Raw genomic sequence first — 12,523 nt, forward strand, 5'->3', positions numbered from 1 at the left:
TTGCACTTTGATCGCCAGTCTTCGGGCATGAATTGCCCCGTGTATACATTATGCCTTATATAAATCATTGGTTTTGGTTTTCAGGGTAATCGGAATGAATTTGGAAGAACAGTTCTCAGTTTGAAACCTTAAATTTGAAAGGTTTGACCAAAATTTGACTTATGTGTATTTGATCTCGGATGGGAATTTTTATGATTTGGTTAGATCCGTTAGGTGATTTGGGACTTAGGAGCGTGATCGGAATGCATTTTGGAAGTCCGTGGAAGGTTTAGGCTTGGATTGGCGAAATTGAGATTTCGGCGATTTCCGGTTGATTGGTGAGATTTTGATATAAAGGTCGGAATGAAATTTTGAGAGTTTCAGTAGCTTCGTTATGTCATTTATGACTTGTGTGCAAAATTTGGGGTCAATCGGACCTGATTTGATATGTTTCGGCGTTGTTTGTGGAATTTGAAATTTCTAAGTTCTTAAGCTTGAATCCGAAGTTGATTTAGTGTTTTGATGTTGTTTTGCGTGATTCGAAAGCTCGACTAGGTGTTAATGATGTTATGGGAGGTGTTGGTGTGTTTGGGTTGAGGTCTGATGGCTCCGGGAGTGTTTCGGGTGAGTTTTGAGCGAGTACTGACATTTCGGAACTTAGAAAATGGATGGGGGCAGAAGTTTTAGTGCTGGCCGCAGTAGAATTAGCGCTGGGCGCGCAGGCTTAGTGCTGGGCGCGTAAAAGTGACCACGGCCGCGGTCATGAAGATCCGCAGGTCGTCGGTCCAACTTCGGAAGCTCATATCTTTTGATCTACAAGGAATTTTGAGATGATTCAAAAATGAAAGTTGTAGCCCTTCGTGTCTAGTTTTTAGAAAGGTACCTATATTGCAATTTGGACATCTGTAGCAAAAGTTATGGCCAAAATACTAAATCCAGTCACTGCAGAGGAAGGCTTGTGCGACCGCGATTGTGTTTGAGCGGACCGCACTGGCTTGCGCGGACCGCGGTCGATTTGGTGCGGCCCGCGGTAGCTGAAATCTGAGGGGGTACCTATAAATATGAGGTTTTGGGTTTTTATTTAATATTTTGACCTAGAGAGCTCGGATTTTGGCGATTTTTCGAAGGTTTTTCAAGAAATTCATCGGGGTAAGTGATTTTAACTCAGATTTTACTAGAATACATGAATCTATCACTGAATTCATCATTTAATTCGTGATTTGGGATGGAATTTGGGAAGAAAATTGTGAAACCTTTCAAAAATGTAAAATGATGAATTGAAGGACCAAAAGGTATCGGAATTGGATAATTTTGGTATGGTTAGACTCGTAAGGATATGAGGATTCTGAAAATGTAAATTTCACTCGATTCCGAGACGTGGGCCCGGGGCTCGGGTTTTGCTAATTTCGGGATTTTTGATATTTTTTGAATGTTTTCGCTTGGGCCATGTTCCCTTAGCATATTGTGACCTATTCGTTCTGATTTTGGGATAGATTCGACGCGCGTAGAGGCCAATTTGAGAGGCAAGGGCATAACGAGCTAGAGTTTTGGCTAGTTTGAGGTGAGTAATGATTTTAAGTGATGTCCTGAGGGTTTGAAACCCCGGATTTGCACAACATAGTGCTATACTAAGTTGAGATACACGCTGTGTGACGAGCGTGAGGTTCAATGCTTTGGGGATTGTGACTTGGTCCATCCCGAATGATATTTTACTACACTTTTGATTGAGACATATACTTTATTATTGTGAATTGGGCTTGTTGCCATGCTTGGGGCCTTGTGTCGACCTGTAGAACCCTTAGGGGATTTTTGACTGGTTTTTCTCACTTATTTTGTTAAAGAATTTATATCCTCAGTCATGTTTCCAATTGTTTAAGAATGATATGAACCAGATTTTTGAAATGTTAATCATAATTAGAAAGAGATATGAGGGCTGAGATCCCGGCCGTACATTATGCCCGAGAGGCTGTGATTTTTAAATGACTGAGAGGGGTCGAGGACTCAATAGTGAGGATATTTTATATGATATGGATCGGGATGCGCGCCGCAGCAGATATATATTATACATATTATGGATCGGGCTGCACGTCGTAGCAATTATATAGCGTTTGGGCTGAAGGAGCCCCTCCGGAGTCTGCACACCCCCAGTGAGCGCAGTCGACTATTATTATTATGGATCGGGTTGTACGTCACAGCGATATACGGATCGGGTTGCACGCCGCAGCGGTATATATATTTAGTGATTCGGTTATCGTGAGAAGTATATGAATTAAGAACTGAGGATAAGAACGAATAATTGAACTGAAATGCTTGAGGAGCTGATTTATACTGATTATATCTGTTTTACCTGGTTTAAAGAATTTCACATGATTTCCTCATTCACTGCTGCTTAAATGATTTTACTGTTTGATATAGAACTGCTTAGTGCCTTTACAGGATTTCATACTGTCAGCCATTATTTATTGTTATTACTCACTGGGTCAGAGTACTCACATTACTCCCTACACCATGTGTGCAGGAACAGGTATTCCTGAGGCATAGAGCGAGTTTTCCTGCCGTTCTATTTTCATCGGAGTTATCGAGGTAGCTGCATGGCGTTCGCAGACCCGATTTCTCCTTCTATCTCCACTTATTATTCTGCATTTTAGACATATTTCTGCATTAGATTGTTGAAACCTTGTATTAGAGGCTCAGACTTGTGACACCGGATCAGTGGGCTGTTTTACAGAGATTTTTCGTGATTATGGTTTCCGTACATTTCATCTGTTAAAATTCATACTTCTATTTATATTAAATTGGTATTAAATCCCGAAAATTGGTATTGAATTATAAAGAAAGAGATTGTGAGATGTTAATTGGTCGGGCTTGCTTAGCATTGTGTTGGGCGCCATCACGGCCGGGGTTGGGATCGTGACACCCGATTTCCCGGTGAAGAAAACGGAAGAAGATCATAGACGCACGAGATTGAAATCGGGACCGGTAGCCCTTCGTATAGTGATCCATGAGGGATGAACGATGTGCTCATCATCGGGCATGATAAAGCAACACACCTCGAACCTCGAACGAGCTCTAAGACCTAGGGAAACACGATAAATGGTTACATGATGGATAGAGAGTCGTGATATTCGCATCTAACCGAATATCATGGCGCAAATCCTGCTCGATGTGGTTACAGATCAGTAATTAATGAGAAAAGAAGATTTTTATCTTTTTTGACTTATACTAGGGGTAAAACTCTCCTACTATATAAAGGGGAAGTTTTTCCTTTGTAACACGCAAATAAAAACAATTCAAGTTTATTTTTTTGCTTTCTAGCAACTGTTAAAGTCCTTATTTAATTGCTCTGCTCTACATTCACAATTGGGCTCGATCCATGGGTCCAATCGAGGATGAGCTACTGTTCAACTTAGGTTCGGGCTACGCCATAGCATTACAACTGGTTTGATCATTTGTTTTGTCTTTAACTCATTTATCTAATATTCTTAATTATTTGTATTGAATCAAACCACATATCCTTAAAATTGCATACAAATTTAATTATTATCCGAATTAAAGGTAAACGGACATGTTATAGTCAAATGCTTCAAGAACAGATAATTGATGAAGAAAAATCAAGATAATTGATTAATGTGATTAGGTGATAAGTTAAGGTAAAAATACTTGTCTATTGGCCATGATTAAATAATGAAGCTCACAGTAAAAGCATGTGTCGTGAACTTATTACTAGCATGAAATTATTTGAAATAATTCTTCTTAACAAACACTATATCGACAATGCAAATGTCATACCATGTTGATATATTACTACGAGTTCAAGTGTACGAACATAGCATTAAGAAGTTGTACGAAAAGCACCATAAAATGTACTATAGTGTTGGGCGTAAGTGATTGTTGAATAAACACGTGTAATGCACGTGTTCCTAGATGTACCAGTGACAAATAGTCCTTTTAACTCTGCATTTATTGTTCTCCCTTTCGCTGCTCTTTGTGGAATTACCTTTCTCTTTCGCAGCTTTAAAATGTCATCTCTTTGGGTGAGTTTCCTACTTTCTTTGACGCTTCCTTTCAGTGCCGGATCTATATACTTTGTTGAGTTACTTCTTGTTGTTCCTTACGGTAAAAAGTACGAAAGTTTTCTGCTAAGATGATGTGAGATGGTATTTTATGGGATAACTCTTTGTGTATAGGATGAAAAAGGTAAATTATAGAAGTTCCTTGCTTCCTATTTGTACAATAAAACTCATGCATGTCCATCTTTGATTGGGGATTTTTTTTTAAAATTTCTAAATTCTCTATTTGAGTTGTATGTTATCTCTGTTGTGTGATTTATTTTGTTCAGTTCGGTAAATTTGTTGATAGGCTATGATGGTGGCTTTGGTGTAGAATTCTGACAATACTTAAAATTGATTTCTTTATTGGATTAAGAGTGTTAATGTGTACGTGTCCGTGTGATTGTAATATAACATATGTGTTTTTATGGGTCTATATTCTTTCATAGATCTCATGAGTCTATCCATTTTTCCTTTGTTTATATTTGGTGTGGCCTCTCTATTTCTAGAGTTATTTACTGTTTTTAGTTTATTGCACTTTTTTTATTTGTAATAAAATAATTTCGTGTCTATATCTTAGTTTGCTATTCTATTTGAATACTGTCTTGCTAGAATTTTACATGCATATTACTAATTATGTCTTATTTGCACATCATTTTGTCTTTTTAATGAATTTTGTCTTTATTACTAGCTATTTAGTGCATATTTAAACCGAAAAATCTGATTTAAAAAATAACAGGAATGTTGAAGTTGACTATACACCTATGGTGTTTGATGATATGTCAGCAAGAGGTAAATCCAGATTCATGGTCAGTGTTAATTGCATTTGCACTTGCAGACTGCACTTGAAGAAAAAAGTTTGCTTCTTTCTTTCTCCTCTTTTTTTCCCCAAGCTTAATAGCTACTTCAAAACTCTACAATATTCTGATTCCTGAAGATCACGAAATTAAAATTTCTACTTTAGTAGCTATCTTACTGGCTTCAAGTCAATCTGATGTGTTTATATTGTAGGCATCTTTTAAATTTTTTCAAAATTATCATTTAAATTAGTGCAATTCATTTTTTGATTTAGAAAAAAAATAAATTAATAGATTCTTTCTAGATGGCCCTGTTTAAGAATGAACAATCTAGATATCATTTATACTATTGTAGATAATAACTATTTTGTAATAGAAATTCCTTAAAGCTTCCATTAAGGAGTCATATGTTGGGGGTCTTTCATTCCAAATTCTGTTTATAAGATGAGGACTCTGCCAACAAATTTTCAAGTAATGGATAATGAGAGATGCATATGTTTAGTGTGTTACATAAACACTGTTGGATTCATTCTTTTATCTTCGTATCTTATAAAAGGCTATAGTAAGAGATGATACTAATATGACAGAATAATATAGAGCAAGAAAATATTTAGCCTTCTAAAGAATGTGCTTCTCTTGTGGATAAAAACAAACAAACCAATAATGATGCTATTCATTATGGTCTGGCCATATGACAAACCGTGAAGGATAAATATCATGCGAATTGACTCAATTGCTTATAAGTAAAGATTAGGTTCTTTAGACTTGGTCAACTGTAACTAATCAAAAATAGATCTTGGTTAAGCACAAAATTTTATATATATATTTATAAATATGAAAGATGTGTTTGGTCATGTCTACTTGTGAATAAATCTTTTTATTTACTACAATGGTTGTTACTAGAAAAGAATTTAAGGATTATTAAAGTATGATGTTTGAAGCTATTTATGCAATGACGGTTGCATATAAATAATCTTGGTTGTGGTTGCTTATTTGGACAAAAATAATGACCTAATACGAATTTAACTAATTAAAGAGAATTTTCCTTTCTTTCTTCCAGATGCCATGAAACTTTTTTTATCGGTGCCAGATACCCTAAACTTATAGCGTGTAATAAGACTAAATGGTGACTAAATACTTGTGATATTTGAACTTCTTGCTTGCCTCTCTATTTTCATGATATAAATGAAATATGATTCTTCTTTTTGGGTTTAATTGATGATATATTGCTTCTAATACTAAGTTCTTTTCTTCCATGCTGGTAAGCTTACTAATTTCCGGAGCAATCTCTGCAGCACCTAGATAAGTGATATAATGTTCTGTAACTATAAAGAGGCATGGTCTTCTTGATAGTGATATATGGGTGGCTCATTAGATAATATGGTTTCCAATTACTATAATTTCTTTATAAAGTACTTACAAGTGTGTAAATGTTCATATAAATACCTTCATATTGGTTGTATATTTCTGATTTTTATCCTTTTTTCCTGCTCTAATATACCTTTTGATTTAAAGTTAGAAATGCTCTGCATATTCCTTTTTGATGCATTAAATTTCAGACAATATTGGTGCTTATAGTCCAGGAGGGACACCGATCTTATACCTGCTTATTTGTAAGGGTTTTCCTTAATTGTTAAAGCTGAAAAATAACTACTCCAAGATAATCTTTTTGGCTCTGCAAACTGAGGTTCACGTAAATCACGCTTAGTCTTTTATCCAATTTACTTGAAAATTATGGATGCCCTTAATATAGATCAATGAAATTTCTTGATAAATGTTCTCTACCCAAGTGCCGGAAGATGTGCTTATGGTGGTTACTACTTGGACAGGTTGTCTGCAGAATATATTCATGCATATGACTGCTATGTGAAGTGTAAGGAAAAGAGTTCCATTCAAAGAAGAAGCCACCAGTACTACTATCTATTGTAAGAGAAAAAGAATTTTTGGACCAATAGTACCACTAGATGCTAGATATCACCACATTGTAAGACAAGAATTGAACGGCAGGCCAGCCTATAAGTCGCATAACTGAATCTGCCACAAACCACAAGGTTAGCAGCAAGCTGGTTCGTCGGCCAAAGCCATAATGTTCTCTCTACACAAGTCCAACAAAGGTAGTTTGACTGCAAGCCCATGACAATTTTGTACCCTCCAAGTTTGTTTTTCCAATAGTATTATCTCAAAAGCCTTCGCTAATGTAGGCCTCTGTGAAGTTCTTCAGCCTCCTTGCAGGAAAGCAGGTTTTCTTATACACTATTGGTTCCCACCTGTAGCGCATCTATACCACACATGTTCCTTGAAGTAGCAAATGGTGCCATGATCAACAACCAACTATGTCTGTGGAATTTAGGCACCCTCACTGCTATTCTGGCATTTGTTAATAATCAACTCAGCAACGAAGTAGCAAATGGTGCCATGATCAATAACCAACTATGTCTGTGGAATTTAGGCACCCTCACTGCTATTCTGGCATTTGTTAATAATCAACTCAGCAACAAAGTGAGGACATAGAGCAGGTTTTTGCTTCATCTTCTCTACATGGTTTTTACTTTTTCTTTTCTTCAGAATTTGATAGACGGCAGTGACATTTTTCATTAAAGATCTGTAGTTAGCGTTAGAAGAACTTTGCTAATAATGTCTCCTACCCTGATGATAGTGCATGTGTGATGATTTGGCATCAGTAGCGGCAAAGTTTAGCATAGTTTATCCTTGGATTCTTTTAAAAAATATAGCTCTCTAGCACGTCTAAATTTATACTTATGACATGGTTATTGCACTTATTTGGTATACCATAATTACAAATTTGATTGCTTACATAGACTTGCAAAATAGGGTTTGGTATATAAGAGCTAAATTTGTTGAGAACAAAGGTAGCATTGGAGCTATAAATAGAAGCTACTCAAATCTTCGCGTCTTTAAAGAACTGAATGTTAATATTTTTTAATGTTCATCAACAACCATTTTTGACATCTATATTAAGGATTACAATATTATTTCCAAATTTACCCAGACATGATGTTCAGGGTTGATTATTTTTGTCATGTTATGTAGACTCAATTATTTTTAAATTATTTCTTAATTTTTTATTTCATAAATTTGCTTCTTTTAATTTTGAAAATATTATGAATCATAATTGGTAGGAAATGATAAAACGACTAAAAAATTCGTCACACAATCTCTAAGCTTCTAGGTTCAAAATTTCTTTGTATCAAGAGAAATAAAAGACATTGAACATTTGTAATGAATGGAGATTACAATTCGAGTTGTTGCGCCCGAGCTGCAGGACTCAACTAGTCTATTATTTAGAAGTGGGAGTTGAGTGGGGCGAACATGTTCGTACTAAATTCAATGTGAAGTACCGTGTACAGTGGGCCCATTTCATTAAATCAGTACATGACTGTTTGTCTATTATACCCTTGACCTACACTAATTGATTTTCTGTTTGGGGGTAAATTGGTGATTGAAGTCATCAACCTATTCTTTTGTGAACACGTGTATTCCACATTTTGTTCAAAATTCTCTGCTACTACACTTCAATAGTACAATCCAGAAACTCCTATTATCCTGATCGATCATCTTCTTACTTTTCATTGTTCATCGGAGGCCTCCTTTTTGTTCCTTTCTTTTGCTCCTCTCTAACACCTTGAATTCGTTTCACTTTTCTTTCAGATTTCTGAATTTGGTTCCAAATTATCACTTTTGATTTTTCAATTTCTCAATTAGTGAGAGTTTTTTGCATTCTTTTCTTTGTTTAGCGCACCCCTGATTCTTCCATGCCTCATTTCTTAGTTTTCGTCTGAATTTTTCCATATTGGTTACTATTTGTATCTGGCCTATCTTGAATCTATGAGTTCTGCCTAGGGTTGTTGCCATTTTTTCAATTGTTTGCTAGGTAATTTGGTTTGTATGTGTTGTTTCCTCTTCTTTTATATAATTTCTTTGTGAATTTTGTATATGAATGCACATAATTGTAACTAATTTTCAAATACATGTTTGGAGATAGATACTAGTGCATGTTCAGTATTTAATTTATTTTAGTTATACTTTCAGATACCTCATCTTTCATATAAAACAAGTAGCAATCGAAAATTTTCATCACCAGTTTTTCTGTATAACTGACGGTAATTTACTTTGTAGCTACACCTGGTTGGACTTGCAAGATACAAGTTGTTGATAGAAGTCGAGAATGGGAAAGCGGTGAGAAAAAAATAAAATTCTAGAATCTTATCTTGCAGGATGAAGAGGTAATCTCATTTATCGTCTATGCATGCACCGAAGTGTTTGATGATATGCCTGAGTCATTTTATTTTGATGATATGTCAGAGTCATTTTATTTGGAGTTTTCGATTGCTCTTTCATAGTATGCAGTTCTTTGTCTTTTCCATCTTTCCTTTGGAATGGAGTGCTACAACCTTGAACTTCTTTTGGTTTCTTATTCATTGAACATTACCAATATACTCTATTACCGCTTCTTTTTCATTTAAATTGGTCTATCATAAGCGATAATTTTATTTATGTTTTTGTCATTAATATGTTCTTCAAGCCGGGAGAATGCAAATAGTATGGATCAAATGCTAGTTTTCATGATTTCTCAAATATAAATTTATATTCCAGTTATTTCCAAATTTGAAATGGTACATATGTTCTGAGAATTGATGTGTAAGAAACAGGGATGGCACGAATTATCAAAAATCATATGCACGAATAGATCATCATACCTTTTGATGGGCAAGGGTGGTGCAATGATTGGTACTGCACATAGTGAATTAATTTAGACCCCAAATCTGGAGCAGTTTGTCCCAGACCTGGTTGCATATTCTAATTAAGATCTGATAGAAATCTTTTATCTAAAGGGCAGAGTCGCCGAAGTGAGTCTAAATGCCTCCAATCAATTGTGAAGTTAGCAAGATTCTAATGCTATTTTTCTGAAACTGATGACTATAATTATATACAATTTAAGTAATAAACTAAAAGTTACCTAGCCACAAGTCTAACTTGAAGAGTAGCTTCATCCATTCATCGGAGAACTATACATTCACTTTTCTTGGCTATATGTTGATCGATGTATAGCTTCTCAAATGCAGTAGGGGCTGACAATACTGCATCAGAGATATCCCTTAATTTATATCCCCGAGTTGAGTTTATGTACTAGGAACAAGGATCATAGTTGGACATTTTTCTATTGGCTCAAGATTACTACAGAGTTGATGAAGAAAAGATGAAGTAAGAAAAAGGAGTTGCGGAAATAATTAATAAATAGATGGAGAGGATTATGAGAAGCCCTGGTTTGTATTCACAAAAACTTCCAAAGGCTTTTGGTCTCAGAAACTTGTATGTGTCAATATCATGAGGTATTGGTTTTCTATCTTAAATAGTAGTTGAAATTATGCCATTTACCTTATAGATTAGTAAAAACTATGTGAGTACTACTAAATAATGATGAGCCTATTTTCTAAATGTAGATTATCTTTCAGTTATTTCTACAAATTTGAAATGGTACATGTATTCTATGTATGGTGATGGCCGAAGAACCATAGTGTGATTTTGCTCTTTTGTATCACGCTGGACATTTTGGTTGAAGGATAGCTTTGCTTACTACTGGTCTATGTGAGAATGGAGAAAAAAACTAATAGCACATTCTATGATGATGTAGTTTTTTTTTAATATATATATATAATGTTTGATTCATGGGTCTTCTCATGGGCTTATTGTTATAAAATACCCAATTATACGGATGTTTTACATAGACTATTGGTTATCGTTTTTCTATTTATTTTTCAATATGGATCAGTGTTTGATACATAGTTTATGGGAGAATGATACAGCTACCCACTAAAACAAAACTATTTACCCTTGCCTACCCATTTGTCTTTCTACTCATTAAACTAATTACATTTCCTACCCATAGTAGTTTTTGTGGGAAATTTTTTCTTTTTTCTTCAATTTTTTTTTATTTCTATGCTTCTTCTTTTTTCCTTTTTTTCTCCTTTTCTTTTTTCTCGTTTTCTTCTTATTTTTTTCTTTTTTCCTTTTCTAATTTCATTTAACTTATTTTTTATATTCTTTTCTCTTCATAATCTAATTTCATTTACTATTTTCACTATTTTTTATTATTCTTTTTTTATATAATAAGAAAAAATAGCTGATATAATAAATATTTGTTCACTTTTTTAAATATAACTAGTATAATATACCTTCTTTTTTTTCATTTTTAAAATTCAGTTATTAAATTGAAATAATATCAGTTGTCACTTGATCTAATTCACTGAATATCACATTGATTGTTGCTGAGCACCATAAATTACATAATCAGCTTTTAAGAATCAACACGGGATTGCCATGCAAATCTTGATCTCCTTCCTTATAAATATCAGTACATACTCTACCATTAGCAGTAATACAACCAGTTATGGAGCAAGAAAATATAATCTACGGCCACCAAATCTTCATATACACTAGTTAGAATAGAAATGATAACAAAACATTGGAAAATGCAATAAAAGTATAAGTAGCAAAAAAGACTTCTACAAACATATGATACCAATATGGTATACATGTATACCAACAGAGTATATGATTGCTCTAGAATATTGCTACAACTATCTGCGACTATACTAATATACCAAAATATTAAGGATGCAATAAAAGTATGAGAAATTACATGCTCGCAACTAAATATTCGCAAAGCAACTTGCTCATTCTGTATGTTAATAGGGTATATAGTTGTATGGGGTCGTTCCAATAATTATCTATAATTATAAAAACTATTACATAATACACATAATCTATGTTCGTCGGCACAAAAATTCCAGTACTGCAAATCATGTTCATATAAATAATTTCAGAATAGTAATCACTTAAAAATGCAGCTAAAACAACCAAAAAAATGTTCAAACTACCATATGATACCAATATGGTATATAACTATACCAACATGGTATACAACTTTACTGGTTAATTTCCGGCAACTGTATGACTATACTGCTATTATATAACACACATGCATAAAGAGAAAAATAAAAAAATAGTGTACCATATATTAATATAATAAAGTATTTCAAGATATTGTACTATATTACTATTATTAAAAGAAAATTAAATAGTGTACCAATTAAATGCAGCTAATACAACCAAAAAATGACTCAACTAGTATATGATACCATATAGTATATAACTATACTAATATGGTATATAGTTGTACGGGGTCGTTCCAACAACTGCATATAACTATAAAAACTATTACATAATATACAAAATCTATGTCCATAGATACAAGAAAATCCAACACCGCAAAATATGATCATATAAATCATTTCAGAATAGAATTCACTTAAAAATGCAGCTAAAACAACCAAAAAATATCCTAGCTACCATATGATACCAATATGACATATAATTATACCAATAGGGTATACAGTTCTACTAATTAATTCTAGAAAACTATATATGGCTATACTACTATTACATAATACACATGCATAGAAAGAAAAATAAAAAATAATGTACCACATATTAATATAAGAATATATTTCAAGATATTGTATTATAATACTATTATATAAAACAAACACATAAAGAAAAAATCAAAATGATTACATAATACACATGTATAAAAGAAAATTAAAAAAAATTCAAGATATTGTATTATTCTACTGTTACTAAAGAAAAAAAGAAAAATCAAATAGTGCAACAATTAAA

At 33.7% G+C, this 12,523-nt stretch overlaps 1 long non-coding RNA gene across 7 annotated transcripts; it reads left to right on the forward strand.

Annotated features, from left to right (window-relative positions):
• Positions 1-3,932: 3,932 nt before the first annotated feature.
• Positions 3,933-9,310, forward strand: LOC104234847 (uncharacterized). Of its 7 annotated transcripts, none has more exons than XR_011400179.1 (5): positions 3,945-4,013; positions 4,768-4,885; positions 6,655-6,939; positions 7,047-7,341; positions 8,963-9,310. It is a non-coding gene; the product is annotated as an uncharacterized lncRNA (long non-coding RNA). The 7 variants fall into 7 exon arrangements; XR_713068.2 differs by having other exon boundaries at positions 4,768-4,820; positions 7,027-7,341; XR_713064.2 differs by having other exon boundaries at positions 4,768-4,820; positions 7,039-7,341.
• Positions 9,311-12,523: the final 3,213 nt, after the last annotated feature.

The sequence above is a fragment of the Nicotiana sylvestris genome, chromosome 6 (assembly GCF_000393655.2).
Source record: "Nicotiana sylvestris chromosome 6, ASM39365v2, whole genome shotgun sequence".
In the NCBI taxonomy this organism is placed as follows: Eukaryota; Viridiplantae; Streptophyta; class Magnoliopsida; order Solanales; family Solanaceae; genus Nicotiana; species Nicotiana sylvestris.